The sequence below is a fragment of the Geotrypetes seraphini genome, chromosome 3 (genome assembly GCF_902459505.1).
Source record: "Geotrypetes seraphini chromosome 3, aGeoSer1.1, whole genome shotgun sequence".
NCBI lineage: Eukaryota > Metazoa > Chordata > Amphibia > Gymnophiona > Dermophiidae > Geotrypetes > Geotrypetes seraphini.
Window position 1 is genome coordinate 389,824,957 of NC_047086.1, and position 18,519 is coordinate 389,843,475.

The 18,519-nt window shown below is 42.9% G+C and overlaps 1 protein-coding gene across 5 annotated transcripts in view; it reads right to left on the bottom strand.

The window, feature by feature from the left end:
* MTA3 (metastasis associated 1 family member 3) overlaps positions 1-18,519 on the bottom strand; it is a 459,795-nt gene that overhangs the window by 51,456 nt on the left and 389,820 nt on the right. The gene's annotated exons all lie outside the window — the stretch shown is intronic.

Genomic DNA, 18,519 nt, shown 5'->3' on the forward strand with positions numbered 1-18,519 from the left:
TCTCCCTCTGCCCTGCCGGAGAAATAGCAGGAAATGCGTCACAGGGAGCGAGAGAATGGAGAAAGACAGTTGTGTCGAACAGGTTGGAAGAATTGGGGGGGGGGGGAACGGAGGTTTGAACTGCTGGTGGGACAGAGGCTGAGGGTTTGGATTTGAGAGAGAGGGGGAGATACCCAAATGGGGATGGCGTGAGTGAGCTATTGCCTGTTTGCCTCTCACCGTCCATACCGAGAGTCCTTGTGTTGAGATCTGCCTGGAGGAAGGACTCAGAACCCATCCTTGAAAAGCTTTTAAGGAGAGCTTCTAACTTACCCTATCCCCAAACACAGTTTGCCATAAGCTTTGCAACTTTCTAGTAAAGGTTGTTTCCACCACCGCTCCTCCGCTCTACGGAGTGCCCAAGTACGCCACATCCGACCAGCCTTTCCACTGCTCACGGGTGCTCAAGATGCCTGCCTACCTCAACTACTGGTTCTTGGAGAAGGACTGCGCGGCCCCCCATGAGCCGGCCAGAGGCGACAGCTACGTGTTCTTCAGCCAGGAAGAGATCTGTCCTCTACCCTGCACGTGACTGATGTGGAGCCTTCTCTCCAACGCCAGCTCTGATGGGGGTTAGACTTCCGGTCGGCTACGTGTGTGTGCAGGTGGGAAAAGAAGAGGAGCCTCTTGCTGCCTCCAATCCTGCGGGATCCCCGAGACCTCGAGGGGGGTCCCCATGGGATCCCTGCGCCCCGAGGGGGTGTCCCCACAGGATCCCCATGACCCGAGGGGGGAACCCGCGGAACCCATGGGATTCCCATCATCCCCGTTCCCATGCACCTCTCTAATCTGGACCTCCTCAGGGTACATACACCTAGATTTTTGTCTGCAGGAAAACAAGTATTGTAGCAGTCTCCCCCTTCACATGTCTACTTTAACAGTCCAGCTCCAGAGGACTGCTGTCTTAAGCAGCTATCTGCCATCACTCTAGTCTGTCTCACGGACTGATGTCCAAGCTGTGCCTTGTCCCATTCTCCTGTCAATTATTGACCATGTGAATGGCTTCCCAGTCGTCTAAGGAGGGAGACATCCCTCCATTGCTCTTACCAGACTAAGTAAATGATGATGTGGTAATAATTGACTTTCTTAGCAAACATCCCAATAACTTCATGTGACTATTACCTAACCAAGTGCTGTGTACCTGGCCCAAACTGAGACCTGACCTGTGGCTGGAACCCTGCCCACGCCTAGGGTGGGTGGGGAAGGAAATGCTGCCGTGCACCTTGGGCTCAGCGGCAGTTCTGCCTGATCCAGTGGGTATTGCCTTCTCAGCACCTTCCCTTCTCACCTCATCTCAGATGAACAAAATGTGTTTTCCTTGCCCTTCTGTCCACTTCACTCCCCATCCTCCATTCTCTCCCAGGGTTCCTCCTGTCCTGGCTCTCTTTAACCCTTTTCCTTCTAGGATCTTTTCCCCAGTGCTCCACTCCCCTACCCTCCTTCCTCCAAGATTGCTGAGGCCTCAGCCCATTTGTAGCCATCTACCCCTTTGCAGTGGAGGTTTCATGCTAAAAAACATATATCTTTGCTAAATTTGTTAATGTTAGTTGATAAATAGTAATTTATTTGATGATGTAATGCCTAGACTCTTATTTGGTAAACTTCACAAAACTCTGAGGTAAGTGTGGGATAGAAGTGCCAACTGTAATTATAATTTCACAAAACCATTAAAGGCTTGATTCTCAAAACGGCATCCCGATTATAGGCAGTGGTAGGCATCCTACTGCCATCTAATGGACCAATCAGGACACACATATTAAAAAAAAATAATTGATGCCTACAATATAAGCATCTGACTTACACCTATGGAAGCACCTACGCACACATACAGACTCCTAAGGCCAGTGTAGGCTTGCTTTATGCCGGAAGTGGCCTTAGGTGTCCTTAGGTGTGCCTAGGTGCTAGTCAGACACCTTAAATGTAGGCCTATAAAACATGTACAAAAAATAGATGCGATTCTGGACGCGGCACCTATTGTGGCAGGCGCCATTTCCAAAATCAAGCCCTTAGAGGCTAACATTAAAAAAATTTCTCTAGGTAACTCTGGGAGTTAGTTGGACATATCTGTTGGGCTAAAAGTATTCACTTGCTGAATGATTTTTAAATTCACCTAGACAAAAAACAAAACAAAACACAAAACACCAGTGTAGGAATACTTAGAATTTTTACCCAGGTGAGTAGAAAGACTATCCTGGTCTAGCTGGGATGAAAGACTGTCTGAAAGTTATATGGGTAACTATCTATGTATGTCAGTGATAGACTTATTTGGATAAATCCCTTTGAAATTCTAGATAAAGTTATCAGGATAACTGTGATGCTCATTGCCTTGCTGATATTAGCCATTCAGAATGTTTAATAAACACAACCCATACACTAATTGGCTTTCTGAAAATTGCCCTTACTCATTGTCATCAACAAGTCTGTGCACTGTTCCACAATACATATTTTTAGCTATATTGAGATGATGCAGTATATAAACTTAAGGTTTAGATTAGATTAGATTAGTATCTCCTATGACCTGTTTAGGATGGGGAAACAAAATAACACACAAATTGCATTTTTAAATCTATGTGTGGGTGCATGATATCTATGGGTATCTTGCATGCACACTGTTTTCAAGTGAATGATGAATGTGTATGTGTATTTCCACATTAAAGATAGGTGCAAAGTCTGTGGGTTAAAATACCTGCAGATTTTGCCTCAATGATCCCGTTATCGTATTAGGTGCAACATAATTAAGAGACTCGTTTTCAAAGAGCATAGCTGCATGTGTTACAATGGAATTTTCTAAGTCTACGTTCATTGAAAATGAGCAAAATAATCACATAAAGTTTTGAACTGAGCAGCATTGCTCCTGTCTTTATTAAAAATATAATATGCTTTGATTTTAATTAAGCACAAAATAACTCCTCAAAAAGTTGCCAAAAAATACTTAAAAAGATACACAATAAAGGCAAAAAGAGTCTGAGGATTCAAAGAGTGTAAAATGCTAACCAGTCACCCCTAAAGTAATAAATAAATATAATAAGAATAAATAAATTTAGATTAAGGGGCAATCTCAGTGTGAAGGTTCAGCGACGGGAGTAAAACTCCAGCGCTTACACTCAAGAGACAGAGGTGATTCACCTCTGCCTGCACACCATCATGGATTGCCCCACGTGTGCAAAATCTAAATACAAATCAGTGCTAAACCACAATCAAGTATAAGTGACACTGAGAGTGAAAAAGTAGCAAAAAAACACTCGAAGAATCCTCCCCAGCCTATTCCCCAAGAAAGAAAAAAAGCCACAGCCGACTTAGCTTGAATAAGCCTGGAAAATGCAGGTGACAGACGCAATATCAGGTTCAACCAAGCCCGGTTTTGGGAGAATGATACCCCTTCATCAGGAACGTTGAGATGAGTCGGAGCCGGCTGGGGGAGGGAAGGAGAACTCGAAGAGACGCGCAAGCGCGCTAAAAAGCTGAGCAAAAGTAACGTCAGAGCAAAAAGAACCAATGAGAAAAAATAGGGGAGGAGCCCCAAGTTAAACAATAGTGTTCCACTCTATGCAATCGTTCAGCCCTTGAGGGGAAACAGTATGAAGTTGAAAAATCCAAAATTGTTCTCTAAGTTGGATATGAGCCATCTTGTCTCCCTTAAAAGTTTCTGAAATCTGTTCAAGCACAAACCACGTCAATTGATGAAAATCATGGCCCCGCTCCAAACAGTGGGGGACAAGAGGCGCAGATCTGACAGCCAGATGTAATCTGCTCTTGTGTTCAGTCAACCTAGTTTTAATTTTTCTAAACGTACGCCCCACGTATAGCAACCCACAGGGGTACCTAATCACATATATGACCCACTGAGAGTCACAGGTCATTCGGCTCTTAAATTGGTATTCAACATGCCGAAGAGGAGAGGCTGCTGGGGCTTCGCAGCGCTCTGGGACCCCCTCTTTTGCTACAATTGATGCATACCTGAGACACCTTCAGAATGACCTGATGATGTTGGAGCCTCGCCCGCTGGAGCCGCCAGCGGTAAGCAGAGCCGGTACAGATCTCCCTGGGCCGGATATAACTTTGAGCCCTAACCTTAGAGCTCTGCCTCCACAGCCCCATTGTTCCAGCTCAACTAGGGGTCAGGACGCGATGAGAGAAGCCGTGTCTCTGTTCCAGGAGGCTTAAAGTTCTAGCATGGTGAGCGTGAATTCAGTCCCATCCCTGACGGAGGTGAGCCCGAAGATTCCTAAGCAACTATCACTGGAGGAAGTTGAGCAACCTTAAGCAGGAGAGCAGCAAGCTGTGGGATCTGCGGGTGAGCAAATAGTAGCTATGCCTTTACAATCCTTTACTATGTTGAAACCACCCGAAGTGACACTAGATTCCCTCTGGGATTTAACCCTCCATTTCCCTGTGCTGCAGCATTTCCCTCCCACCCCACTTCCCTGTGCAGCATTTTCCTCCCACCCCACTTCCCTGTGATCTCTCTGTCTGTGTTTGTTTTGGCATTTGTCTCTTTGCCTGCTGTGTGTGTGTTTGTTTTTTTTCTGTGTGTGTTAGCCCGTTACATTAATGGGTGCTAGAGTAGATGTATGTCTGTCTGGGTTTTTTTTTATTTGTCTCTCTCTCCTTGGACGCTGTCTATCATTCTTTCTGTCTGTATTTCTCCCTGACCCCCTGTCTGTCTATCTTTATTTCTAACTCTATCCTCTTCCCTCACATGTGTCCTTTTTTCTTTCTCCTCCCCACTTCTTTCCAACGTCTGCTCTCCCTGTCCCTCAGACTTCCATTCAGCAGCTGTCCCTCCTCTCCCCCACACTTCCATTCAGTGTCTGTCTCCCTCTCTCCCCCTTTTATCTACTGTTCACCCTCTGTCTTGCCCCTTCCATTCACTGCCCTCTCTTCCCTTTCCATCCAGTGTCCGCCCTCTCTCTCTCTCTGTTCCATATGGCATGTACTCCTTCCTTTCCCCCTTCCTTTTCCCTTGGTCTGACATACCTTCCTCCTTACCTCCATGCCCTACCATTCTCTCCCCCTCTGCTCCCTCTCCTCCTTGAACTTCATCGGGCAGCAGCAGCATTCACAATTCATTGCTGGTGCTGGCTTCAGGTCTTCCTCTCTTGCGGGTCCTGTCTTCATGAAAACAGGAAGTAGGCAGGACCCACCAGAGAGGAAGGCAGCAACAGCAACGAAGCCAGCAACAGCAACGAATTTTAAATGCTGCTGTTGCCCGAAGAAGCCAGGCCTTAACAACAAAGCTCCCTCCAGCTATGGCAGCCGCGAGAGACTTCTAGCGAGGTAGGGATACCGCTGGACCACCAGATTTTTTTAAAAAAACAACTTACCAACGATGGCAGCAGTGCTGGGGGAGGGGGTGGAGGGTTTGAAAAGGTACAGCGGCGGCATGCTGGGGAGGGGTTTGAAAAGCCATCAGCCGTGAAGTATGCCGCCTGCATACTTCATGGCCGATGGCTTTTCAGGACTTTAAAAACTTACCAACGATGGTGGCAGTGCTGGGGAGGATTTGAAAAGGTGCAGCGGCGGCAGACGCCGCGGCTCCTCTGTCGATCCCCGCCTGGTGCGAGTGTAGTGCAGAAGTTTATTTTTAATTTGCCACGGCGGCTCCCCTCACCATCGCCGCCTTCCTCGGAATCCTTGCAGCAACCCAAGGTGGAGAGCAGGGAGGCTTGTCTGGCGCGCATGCGCACTCCTACCGGCCACATCCCGACAGATCAGATCTCAGAGAACATGCAGCGAGAGTGCGCATGCGCGCTTAGCATTTTATTATTATAGATGCTTTCTGTCTTTATCTGTTTTTAAGTCCATTATTCTAATTTGTATTTTATCGGTATCCCATGTATTAGCTCACCTTGTTGTGAACCGCCTAGAACTTTTTCGGTATGGCGGTATATAAGAATAAAATTATTATTAATAAAATAAAAGAACACAATGAAGAAATAAGAGAATTGAAACATGAAATGACTTCCTTTAAAACCCAAGCAGACAAATTGGATAAAGTCCTGGTAGATATCCGTCGTGTTCAAGACACATTAATTAGAGATAACATTTACTTAAGAAGAAAATCTGAGACACTAGATAATAACTCCCGTAACAACAATTTGCGTTTTATAAATTTTCCGAGACTATATACCTTATCACCTAGGGAGATATTAAAGAGATATTTCTTGGAAATACTGGGTATAGCAGAAGATTTAGTATCACCCTGGTCAAAAGTATATTACCTACCAACTACACTCCAACAGCCAGAGCAAGAGGAAGGAAAATTAAATGTTACGGACATTTTGGAGAAATCTGATAGTGAATTAGGCCAACCTTCTACTTTATTGGTATCAGTAGCATTACTGTCAGATAAGATATGGATTTTGAAGTTATTTTTCAAAAATAGAATGAAAGATTTCCTGGGTCTCCGCATATAAATATTTCCAGATGTTTCTCGTGAAACCTAGAAACGTAGAAAGCAATTTTTACTTCTAAACCCAGGAGTCATTTCGATTGATGGAACTTTTTTTCTTAAATACCCATGTAAAAGCTTAGTTAATTTTGGTTCTGTTAAATATGTGTTTTTTGAATCCGCATAATTGACAGCTTTTATATCTTCTAGATGTCTTGAGGGGAGTAATAACTACAACATAGTTTATAATTTGGCCATTCTTCCAGCATTCTAGTCAACTTTGTTTGCTTTTAATCGTTACCTGATAGAGGAATAATCTGCTTTATTTTATTCTTGGATCCTGCTTCTGTTTTTGTGGACTTTAGAAGGATAATTGGTCTTTTTCATCTCTTATGTAAATCTATGTATCCTTGTTTTAAATTGTTATAGACTATTATCCTTATTTTTTCTGTACAAGAGTTAATTCTTGGCTAATTATGGTAAATCTTATAAAAATAAAAAAAAGAATAGAATATATTGCATTAAATGAAAAGATAGATATAATAGGCATCTCTGACACCTGGTGGAAGGAACACAATTATACCGGGGTACAAACTATATTGCAGTGATAGGGTGGATCGAATCGGTATAGGGCCTTGAATCGAATGGATGGAGCATTCTACAGGAGCAGAAACACACATTGGAATCCCTATGGGTAGAAATTGTGTGTACAAAGGGGAAAAGGATAGTTAAGCTCTGGAACGCGTTGCCAGAGGATGTGGAAAGAGCGGATAGTGTACACTTCCCCCTCCGTATTCGCGAATTCCGTATCTATGGATTCGCTTATTCGCAGTTTTGGATCAAAAAATACATTTTCATTTTCAGGCTATTTTAAGCCCTGTAAGCCCCCCCTTAAGCCTTACCTGGTGGTCTAGCGGGTTTTCAGGGAAGGAGCGATCTTCCCACACTCCTGCCTCATACAGATCGCTTACAGGAAATGGCTCGAGAGACTACGGGAGCTCAAGGCAGCCATTTCCTATGAGCGATATGCACGGGGCAGGAGCGTAGGAAGATCGCTCCTGCCCCGAAAACCTGATAGACCACCAGGTAAGGCTTAAAGGGGGGGGAGAGCTTTCAGGGCTTAAAATAGCTAGGGAAAGCGGGGGTTAGGGGCAGAACCGGCCCGAATATTATTCGCGTTTTTAAAATATTCACAGGCCGGCTCTGCCCCAAACCCCCACGAATATGGAGGGGGAAGTGTAGCTGGTTTTAAGAAAGGTTTGGACAAGCTCCTGGAGGAAAAGTCCATAGTTTGTTATTGAGAAAGACATGGGGGAAGCCACTGCTTGCCCTGTATCAGTAGCATGGAATATTGCTACACCTTGGGTTTTGACCAGGTCCTAGAGACCTGGATTGGCCACCGTGAGAATGGGCTACTGGACCATTGGTCTGACCCAGTAAGACTATTCTTATGTTCTTATGATAAGAGTGTACTACCATCCGCCTGACCAGGATGAACAGACAGACGCTGAAATGTTTTCAGAAATTAGGGAGGCCAACAAACTGGATAACACAATAATAGTGGGTGATTTCAACTACCCCGATAATGACAGGGTAAATGTAATTACAGGGCTATTAGGGAGATAAAATTCCTTGAAATCAAAGACTGCATTATGGAGTAGCTGATTCAGGAACAGACAAGAGGCAAAGCTACTCTAGACCTAGTTCTTAGTGGAACATATGAATTGGTGTAGGAGTAATGGTGCTTGATAAAAGTGATAACATGATCAGATTTGATATAATCCCTGGAATAAGTTCTTGCAGGAAATTCAAAACAAAATCATTTAACTTTATAAAAGGAGATTATGATAACATGAGGAGAATGGTAAAAAGAAACTTAGAGGAGCAGCTGCAAAGGTCAAAAATTTACATCAGGAGTGGATGTTATTCAAAAATACCATTCTGGAAGCCTATTCCATGTATTAAAAAAGGAGGAGGGAAGTCCAAACTGTAGCTGGCAAGGTTAACAAGTGAAGTGAAGGAAGCTATTAGAGCTAAAAGAGAATCCTTCAGAAAGTGAAGGAAGAACTGACTGAAAATAACTGTAAACAACACAAGCAATTGCAAGTCAAATACAAAGCGCTAATAAGGAAGAAAAAGGGGGACCTTGAAAAGAAGATTGCGCTGGAAGCAAACACACAGAGTAAAAACTTTTTTAGGTATATTAAAAGCAAGAAGCTGGGAAGAAAATTGGTTGAACCGCTAGATGACAGAGGGATAAAAGGAGCATTCGGGGATGACATGGCCATAACAGAGATATTAAATAAATAATTTGCATCGGTTTTCATCGAGGAAGATGTGAGGGAGTTACCAGTGATAGAAATGATATTCAATTTTGATGAATCAGTGAAACTAAAATGAATCTCTAACACTGGAAGATGTAATGGGTCAATTTGACAAACTGAACAGTAGCAAATTGACTGAACTGGATGTTGCTGATAGAATTGAAAAATGAACTTGCAGAGCAATTTTTCTTTAAAATCCAGCATAGTACCAGAAGATTGGAGGGTGGCCAACATTACACCAATTTGGCAATCCGGGAAATTATAGACTGGTGAATCTGATGTTGGTGCTGGGTAAAATTGTAGAAACTATTATAAGGAACAAAATGATATTACATATACATAAGCATGGAATGCATTAATGAGACAAAGTAAACATGGATTTCGTTAAGGGAAATCTTGCCTCACCAATCTACTACATTTCTTTGAAGAGGTGAATGAACATGTAAATAAAGGTGAGCAGGTTAATATTGTATATTTAGAAGAAGCACCTGAATGGAAGCTGCATTGGGTAAAAGCATTCCTCCTCCTGAGGGTTGCCCAGCTCCCAAAGGAGCTCTTAGTTTTCTCCGCTCTCTGCTTGGAACCTGTCCTTTTCAGCACCACTGTTGCCTCAGGGTGAGCAGACAACTCCCAGCAGCTCTTGCAGGATGGTCTGCAGATTAGCTCTTTCAACTGCTCAGGCTTCCTCCGCTGGCCTGGGAGTGGAACTTCACCCATCACAGTGGGTGTAAGTATTTTTTTTAATCCAAAGAATATAACTAGTCTCCCCTTTTAAAGAAAAATAATTAGGGAACAGCATGGAAACCATACTAAATTCTTCTCTTACTAGAAACTGTATCAGGGCCCTTAAGTCTAGGATAGGATAGAATAACCTTGTTTGTTTTGTGATCAAGACATACTATAGTAGTTGGACGGACCGGAAGCAGTATCTTCTTCTCTTGCCCTTTCTTCTACTTTCCTTTCATCTTCTTTTCTATTTCCTGGCGATTATTGTAGCTCATTTCCTTTTCTGTGATTTTATTTAACCTCTTTGCTTGTTTTTATTGAAAGGTAGCATATCAAGAGTTTAATAAAGATAAATTTAGAGTAAAATCCCTGCCCTCTTTCCCCTGGAGGAACAGATTCAACCATATTTCTGTTATATGAGTACATGGCAAATTTAATTGGACAATCTATTATCTTATTAGGCAAGGTAGAATCACTGAGAGTGAACATAACATAAAATCAACTTATAGACTGCATAACCGTGAGGATCTAAGTGGTTTACAAAAGAATTACTTGTGATTACAAATGAAACAATGAAAAAATTTAATCACCCAAAAATCTAGAAAATTGATGAGTCTTCAAATGTCGCCTGAACTCCATGTATGAAACAGATACAAAGAATAGTTGTCTAAAATCTTTGTCCCATAATGCAGCCTGATATGATAATGTATGTTCATGATGTTTTTTAAAATTTGCAACCCTTCACTGATGGATAATTGTAAAAAGCATGAGCTCTGCGAGAGTATTTTGGGTTAGGGACTGTGAACGTATCTAACAAGTAAGCGGGAGCTTGACCAGTTATGACTCCATAGTAAATACAGCTGAATTTGAAAATAATACGGGCCTCCATGGGCAGCCAATGCAGTAAAGTGGAGATACGTGATCATATTTTTTCAAACCATAGATCAATCTCACCGCAGTATTCTGTATGAGTCACAATCTTGTGATATTCTTCTTTACCCCTGCTAGATAGATTATATTCCAATAATCTAGAGGTCCCCAAACCAACGATTGAACTAATGACTTAAATGCAGTGATATCAAAATAAGCTCTTGACAGTCCGTAATTAGATCTTGCAAACTACCATGTCAACTTGTTTCTGCATAGTCAAATTCTGATCCAAGTAACTCCCAATATTTTAACTGAAGAACATATAGGATATTGCACAGTCTTGATTGTAATAGTATCCTCATTTAAGTTCTTACAGGCGAGGCAAAAAAGAATTTTGTTTTTTTCTGAATTCAGTTTTAATCTAAATTCCAACATCCAGCCCTCAATTGATTCAATTACTTCAGCAATAATGTGAGTAATATCGGAGAGTAAAGAGGGGCATGGAATTATAACTGTGATGTCGTCAGCATAACTGGAAAGTTTCACTCCCAATTTATTCAGTCTGTTTCCGAATGATGAAAGATAAACAATGAATAAAGTGGGGAGTGTGGAGAAACCTGTGGAACGCCACAAGGATTTTTCCAACCTGAAGAATAAATATTATTCATTCGAACACAGTAAGAGCAAAAGGATAAGAAGAAAGGTTATTTATTCAAAAAGCTTTTCTGGTGGGGAAAAATGACTTCTCCAGCACTGCACTAAAGATGAACCCTCTTCTTATTAGTTTTGGAGAAATAAATTAAATTTTTTTTTTTTTTTTTTAATTTATTCAATTTTTCTATACCGTTCTCCCAGGGGAGTTCAGAACGGTTTACATGAATTTATTCAGGTACTCAAGCATTTTTCCCTGTCTGTCCTGGCGGGCTCACAATCTATCTAATGTACCTGGGGCAATGGGGGGATTAAGTGACTTGCCCAGGGTCACAAGGAGCAGCGTGGGTTTGAACCCACAACCCCAGGGTGCTGAGGCTGTAGCTTTAACCACTGCGCCACACACTCCCCTAATCTCACAAAAACAATAAATAGTAACAACTTGAATTCAAGAATATATATAGAATATATACGAAAAGAAAAAAAAGAGGACACATGACCTTGTCCCAGTCCCACTCACACCCTATCCACACAGATAAAAATGGGAGCACAGTGATCTGAAAATCCTGGTTTATATGCATAGCCTCTCTCTCTCTTTCTCCAGCCCCCCACCCCACCCCACGAATAATGAGAACGAACTGTATTAGATGTTAGTTGAAATAGCTACTTTTGTTTTCTTTATTCTAAATTCTGTCCAGCCTGCAATAATCTCTATCTCCAACTTCCCCAGGAAGAAAAGCAAATAAAAGTCAATCCGAATACAAGTTGAGACTCCCATTTTTCCCCTCCAAAAGAAGGAAAAATGGTTGACTTGAAAATAAGACGGGGGCTTAATATTCAAATGCCATGCCCTGCACCCAGTGTCCCCTCCCTCATGCCCTCCCCTGCCATGTTCTGCACTCAGCCCCCCCTCACTCCATGCCAGGCTCTGCACCCTATCCCCCCTCCCTGCCAGGCTCTGTCCGACCTTCCTTCCCTGTACCCTCTTCCCCTTCTAGTTGTCATGCTAGGCCAGGACAAGAGGGATCCCTCCTGTCTCCCATCCTGGCCGATACTAACAATTAACCCCCTCCATCGCGTACCTTTTCCCTGGTGGTCCAGCGGTGTATACCACACTGAACCCCTCCTGCCGATCTTGGCCAGCAGCCAGCGGCGCACCTGGGCCAGCACGCAGGTGTGAGCTTTTCGAGCTCGTGCCCAGCCCTGTGCCACTCCCTGAATGGCTGCCGCAAGAACTGGTGGCAGCCTTTCAGGGAGCAGTGCAGGGCCGGGCGGGAGTTCAAAAAGCTTGCTCCTGCGTGCCGGCCCGTTTGTGCCACTGGCCACGAGATCGGCAGGAGGGACTCAGCGCAAGATACACCACTGGACCGCAACTGGAAAAGGTATGCAACGGAGGGAGGGAGGGAAGGAGGAGGGGAGGGGGTTATTGTTAGTATTGGCCGAGATGGAAAACGGGAGGGATCCTTCCTGTCCTGGCTTAATGGCAGGCCTGCATCAAGTCCAGGAGGGTGTTGGGTGGACCCGAATATAGGATGAGACCCCTATTTTTGGGCCATTGTTTTGGCTCCCAAATCTTGTTTTATATGCGAGTATATACGGTAATGTCAAATGGTATTATAGCATTGTGAAAGAGCTTTTGGGAACTGGAGTAATTTAAAACTGATCATGTTTAATTGCCTGCACTTTCCAATACAGATTTGTTTAACAAGTCAGAAACATACAGTATTTTTCCTTTTTTTTCCCTGCAGGAAAGCCAATTACAGGATTTTTTTTTTTAATGAATACTGCCAAAATCAATTTTGTATTCATACAAATTAGTAGATGTGAATCTGTTGTAATTACCAGTATATAAGCCTAATTTTTGCTCCCTATGTTAGCAAATTAGTAACAGATAAATTTAGTGTGGGTGGGGGACAGGTGACAACTGATAATCAGAATTAATCATTTGTAATCTGTAATTAGATTTTCTTATTGGAGCTTGAATAGAAAAGATTGCATACATGATATTTGTATTTTGTGTCCTATTTTCACTTCCTTTTATCTCTCTTTACTAATGTAAACTAGATTAGATCAGACCCTAGGGGGGTAAATTCTATTCAGAAAGTGCCAACATTTATATGCCAAGAACACACACAAATGCCGGAAATACTGGTGTACACCACTCGAGTTGCAGCGGTCGGCATCCTTTTTTTCCTTCAGGAAGGGCCTAAAGACATTTTTTCTGTATTGATATTAATTAGAATTTTGGGATTCTAAGGGCTAAGCTGCTAATGTTTGGTTATTTTTATGCAGATTATTTGGAACTTTGGGCTCGATTCACTAAGCAAACCGATCGTGTACCGCTCGGTTTGCGCTCACTTTCCTTCTACAGCCCTATTCACTAACCTTCCTCCAAACCCCATCCGCACCCTATTCGATCTGTGCATGCAAATGAGTAAAGAGGCATGTAAATTTCTAAAGGCATCGATTCATGAAACCATTTCATCCAAACCAACTGGCCTTTCCATTCCAAAAAGGTTCGACTGCTGAGGACCAGTCGCTTTACATCCTCGCTGACTATTCCTGCCTAGCAACTGCCGCTTGCATGTTAAGAACTCCATAAAAATATATATATCTACCCCGCAAAAAAACCAAAATATACCTAAACTTTAAATATTTGTAAACTTTCATGTACATAAGCGTTAGAAATATTTTTGGGGAATGCGCATAGCGAGTGCGGGAGTGAATCTCAGATTTATAATGCACATGGTGAGAAAATTGCGGATTAACCCCATGCTCTCCTTGCACATTCTACATTTCATATATCAATGCCAAATTAAAAAAAATATCAAAAATCAAAAATAACTTTTAAGGGCCAGCTATCGCTCCCCCCTTCCTTCCAGCTAGATTGTCGCGTGCATCTGACGTCACGGGGTCGCCTTTGGTTGCTTCGTGCTTCACGGCAGAAAGAGCCACACAGCCTCCTGGGATTCGTAGGCTGTATATAACAGCGCGTGATCTCAGCACATTCAACTGCTGTTAACTGTTGTGCCTTCTAGCAACTTAACAGTTCTTTTCCTGAGAGAAATGGATGGCGCTCGTCGGCTGTGCTATCTGCTTCTTTTGGAACACGAGTATGCCAAGGAGAGGTTGGTAAAAACTACAGTTCTTATATTGCATTTTTTATGACAACAATGCTTTGCGATAGCCGCATTCGGAGTCCGCCAATGATGTCCATGATTAAACCCCGCCCCAATTCTACACATTAAAGTCCTAAAGAGCTAGCGCATGCCTTATCTGCTTCAAAACCAACAAGGATACAGTGTGAATGTGCGTCGATCGATGTTACAGCAAGACGTGTGCACGAATGGGGGTGTGTTTACGATTTGATCATTTGCATGGACAAGCTTTACTGAATTGATTGGCCAGACTCGGAAACGGATAGGACATGAATAGGATCGATTTGTGGACTTTAGTTCTTACGTGAATCTCTTATCTCACCTTTTCATTCTGGGTTTATTTTTTAAACTACAACTGTTTTGTTTGTTGGGTAAATCACTTTGAAAGACTGTGGTCACAAAGGAGGTCTAAATGTGTATAAATCAAAAAGCAAGCATACATACACATAAATGTTAATATTCTAGTTACAGGCTATTCTATACAATGTCACCGAAATGTGATTGTACATAGTTTAAAGAAAGGCAAATGAATGAGCAAAGTCTGGGCAGGATATGTGGTCATATGCACATAAATTACTGAATACTATAAATTGTGTGTGTGTGTGTGGGGGGGGGGGTTTAATAATCTCACCATGAGTATTTACTACAGCTGTAAGTGTTAAATGGTCGCACCTAAATTTTAGGTAAATGTTTAAACTGCAATGCTAATATTCTACTGTATACAGCAAAGTAGCCGCTACTTTTTTTTCCTTACAGAACAGATTCTAATTAGACCCATTCTTGGTACCTGAAATTAGGCTTCCCCTTTATAGAATTGTTCTCAAAGCAAAAATGATTGTTATTCATAAGGGCCCTGATTCTATAAACAGCGTCAAACTCCTAGGCACCACTGTGCGCAACTGTCAATCATCCGCTATGCGTCATTTTTATAAACGCACCTAATGGTGCCTAAGCGATCTTAGATGGCGGTTGGCATTGACTCTTTAGGCGCACTCCATTTATGCCAGGGGTTTCTAGGCCTAAATGAGTGCGACTAGGTTAGCACCTACCAGCCTAAGTCAAACCATACCCATAATCTACCCCCAACCACTCATACTTGCTAGTAGGCACTTCGGTGTACAGTAGATGCCTATTAAGTTAGGGGCCTACTAGCTAATTGTTTTTAAATCATTTTAAATTGTTTTTAATGGCAATTTTAATTATCAGTGAATATCAAACCAATTAAGAAAATTAAGTTAGGCGCCTAGATGGGCCAGGTGTACCGAAATAGGCGCCTAACTTAAGTTGTCATTTATAGAATCTTGGCCAAGAGGTGTAGAGATAGAGGTTTCAAAAGGCAAAGCAGAAGATACCCTAACAGTAGAAACCTAAAAACTTTATTCAAATAAACAGTCCAACAGAGGTAGTAACATCAGCAACAAAACTGCCAGCTCAACACGTTTTAGCAGAATCACCTGGGTTGGACAATTAAATTATTAGTTTCTATTTGCCAATTTCAAGTTTACCTCATTGATTGTATTTATGTTTCTATCTGATCATTTTACTTTTGTTATAATGTTAACAAAAGTGTAAGTTTTATGTTAAACGTTACCTGCTATACACGCCTTGGGTGAATCTTTTCATAAAGGCAGTTAATAAATCCCAGTAAATAAATAATTCTAGACTGCCGGTATCACACCACCTTCACTGGTACTCAAACATCCTTCATGATACCTACATTAAAGGTTCCTTATTTGTTTAGGAGTGCCCTTAAAGGTAGCATAATACCAATCTAGAAAGCACAGTTACTTACCGTAACAGGTGTTATCCAGGGTCAGCAAGTAACTATTCTCACATATGGGTGACATCATCGACGAAGCCCAGATGCGGATGCTTCACAAACAGACTTGCTTGAAGAACCTTAAAGTTTTGAGTCGCCCACACTGCGCATGCACGAGTGCCTTCCTGCCCAGCGCAGGGCGCATCTCCTCCGTTCAGATAGCTAGCAGAGAAGCCAACTAGGGGAGGTGGGTGGGTTGTGAGTATAGCTGCCTGCTGTCCCTGGATACCATCTGTTACGGTAAGTAACTGTGCTTTATCCCAGGACAAGCAGGCAGGCTATTCTCACATATGGGTGACCTCCAAGCTAACCAGAATGGGATGGTGAGAGTGTTGGCAATTTAGGAGAATAAATTTTGTAATACTGTTTGGCCAAACTGTCCATCCTGTCTGGAGAAAGTATCCAGACAATAGTGAGAAGTGAAGGTATGAACCGAGGACCAAGTAGCAGCCTTACAAATTTCCTCAATAGGAGTAGATCTGAGGAAAGCAATTGAAGCTGCCATTGCTCTAACTTTATGAGCTGTGACTCTACTGTGTAGGGGCCTGGGCATAGCAGAATAAGATACAAGCTGCCATTCAGTTGGAGATGGTTTGCTTAGAAATCGGATGTCCCACTTATTTGGATCGAAGGAGACAAAAAGTTGAGGAGCAGTTCTGTGTGGTTTGGTGCGTTCCAAATAGAAGGCCAAAGCATGTTTACAGTCCAAAGTGTGAAGAGCAACTTCTCCAGGATGAGAATGAAGCTTTGGAAAAAACACTGGAAGAACAATGGATTGGCTGAGATGAAATTCCGAGACCACTTTAGGTAGGAATTTAGGATGAGTACGAAGAAGCACCTTGTCATGATGGAACACTGTGAATGGTAGATCAGCAACTAAAGCTTGCAGCTCACTGACTCATCGAGCAGAAGTGAGGGCTATGAGAAACACCAATTTCCAAGTGAGATACTTCAGATGAGCCTTATCCAGGCTTCATCAATTGAGAAAGGACAACATTGAGGTCCCAAACCACTGGAGGCGGTTTGACATTAAAAAGACCTTTCATGAATCTGGAAACCACCGGATGAGCAGAGAGTGGTTTCCCTTCAATAGGCTGATGGAAAGCCGCAATTGCACTGAGATGGACTCGGATCGATGTAGACTTGAGACCAGAAGTGGATAAGTTCAAAAGCTAATCCAAAACAGAAGATATGAAGGAATGTTGAACTTCCTGATCATGAGAAACACACCACTTAGAAAATCTAGTCCATTTTTGGTGATAGCATTGTCTAGTGGTAGGCTTCCTAGAAGCTTCTAAAACATCTCTTACAGATGGAGAAAAATGAAGAGGGGTTATGTTGAGAGGTATCAAGCTGTCAGGTGTAGAGACTGAAGGTTGGGATGAAGCAGAGATCCTTGACTCTGTGTAAGCAGAGAAGGAAAAACTGGTAGAATGTATGGCTCCCTGCTGCTGAGTTGAAGTAGAAGGGAGTACCAAGGTTGTCTTGGCCACCGAGGAGCAATTAGAATCATGGTGGCATGATCGTTCTTCAACTTGACCAGAGTCTTTAGAATGAGAGGGAATGGAGGGAATGCATAGAGGAAGAGATTTGTCCATTCCAGAAGAAAAGCATCTGCCTCGAGGCGAAGAGGAGAGTATATCCTGGAGCAGAACTGAGGCAGTTTGTAGTTGTGGGGAGCTGCAAAGAGGTCTATCTGAGGTGTTCCCCACTGTGAAAAAATGTGGTGAAGAGGCGAGGAATGGAGTGTTCATTCGTGAGGTTGCAGTAGATGACTCAAGTTGTCCCCAAGCAATTCTTCGCCTCTTGAATGTAGACAGCTTTGAGGAAGGTGTTGTCGTGGATTGCCCAGTCCCAAACCTTCAGAGCTTCTTGACAAAGGGAGGCAGATTCCATCCCTCCCTGTTGTTGACATAATACATGGCGACTTGATTATCCGTGCGAATGAGGACTACTGTGTCGTGAAGGAGATGTTGAAAAGCGTTGAGAGCTTTGAGGATCGCTCCGAATTCCAACAGATTGATATGACACTGACGATCCGTACTGGTCCAGAGGCCTTTTAGTACGGAGACCATCGAGATGAGCGCCCCAAGCGTAGGTTGAAGAGTCTGTCGTGAGGACCTTCCGATGGGGAGGCATTTGAAAAAGCAAACCTTTGGAAAGATTGGAAGAGAGCATCCACCAACGGCGAGACTGCTTCAATGAAGGAGAGACTGCTTCAATGAAGGAATGACTGATATGTGTCGAGAAAGAGGATCGCAAACTTGCGTCCATTGAGATGCTAGGGTCCACTGAGGAATTCTGAGGTGAAGTCTGGCAAAAGGAATCACGTGTACTGTGGAGGCCATGTGACCCAGGAGTACCACATGTATCTCGCTGAGATGAAAGAGTGGGAAGACACTGTATGAATTGAAGAAGAGCTTCCAGTCATTGTTGTGGAAGGAATGCTCTGAGTTGGACAGTGTCCAGAACAGCTCCAATGAATTGTAGATTCTGAGAGGGCTGAAGGTGAGATTTAGGAAAATTGATTTTGAATCCCAA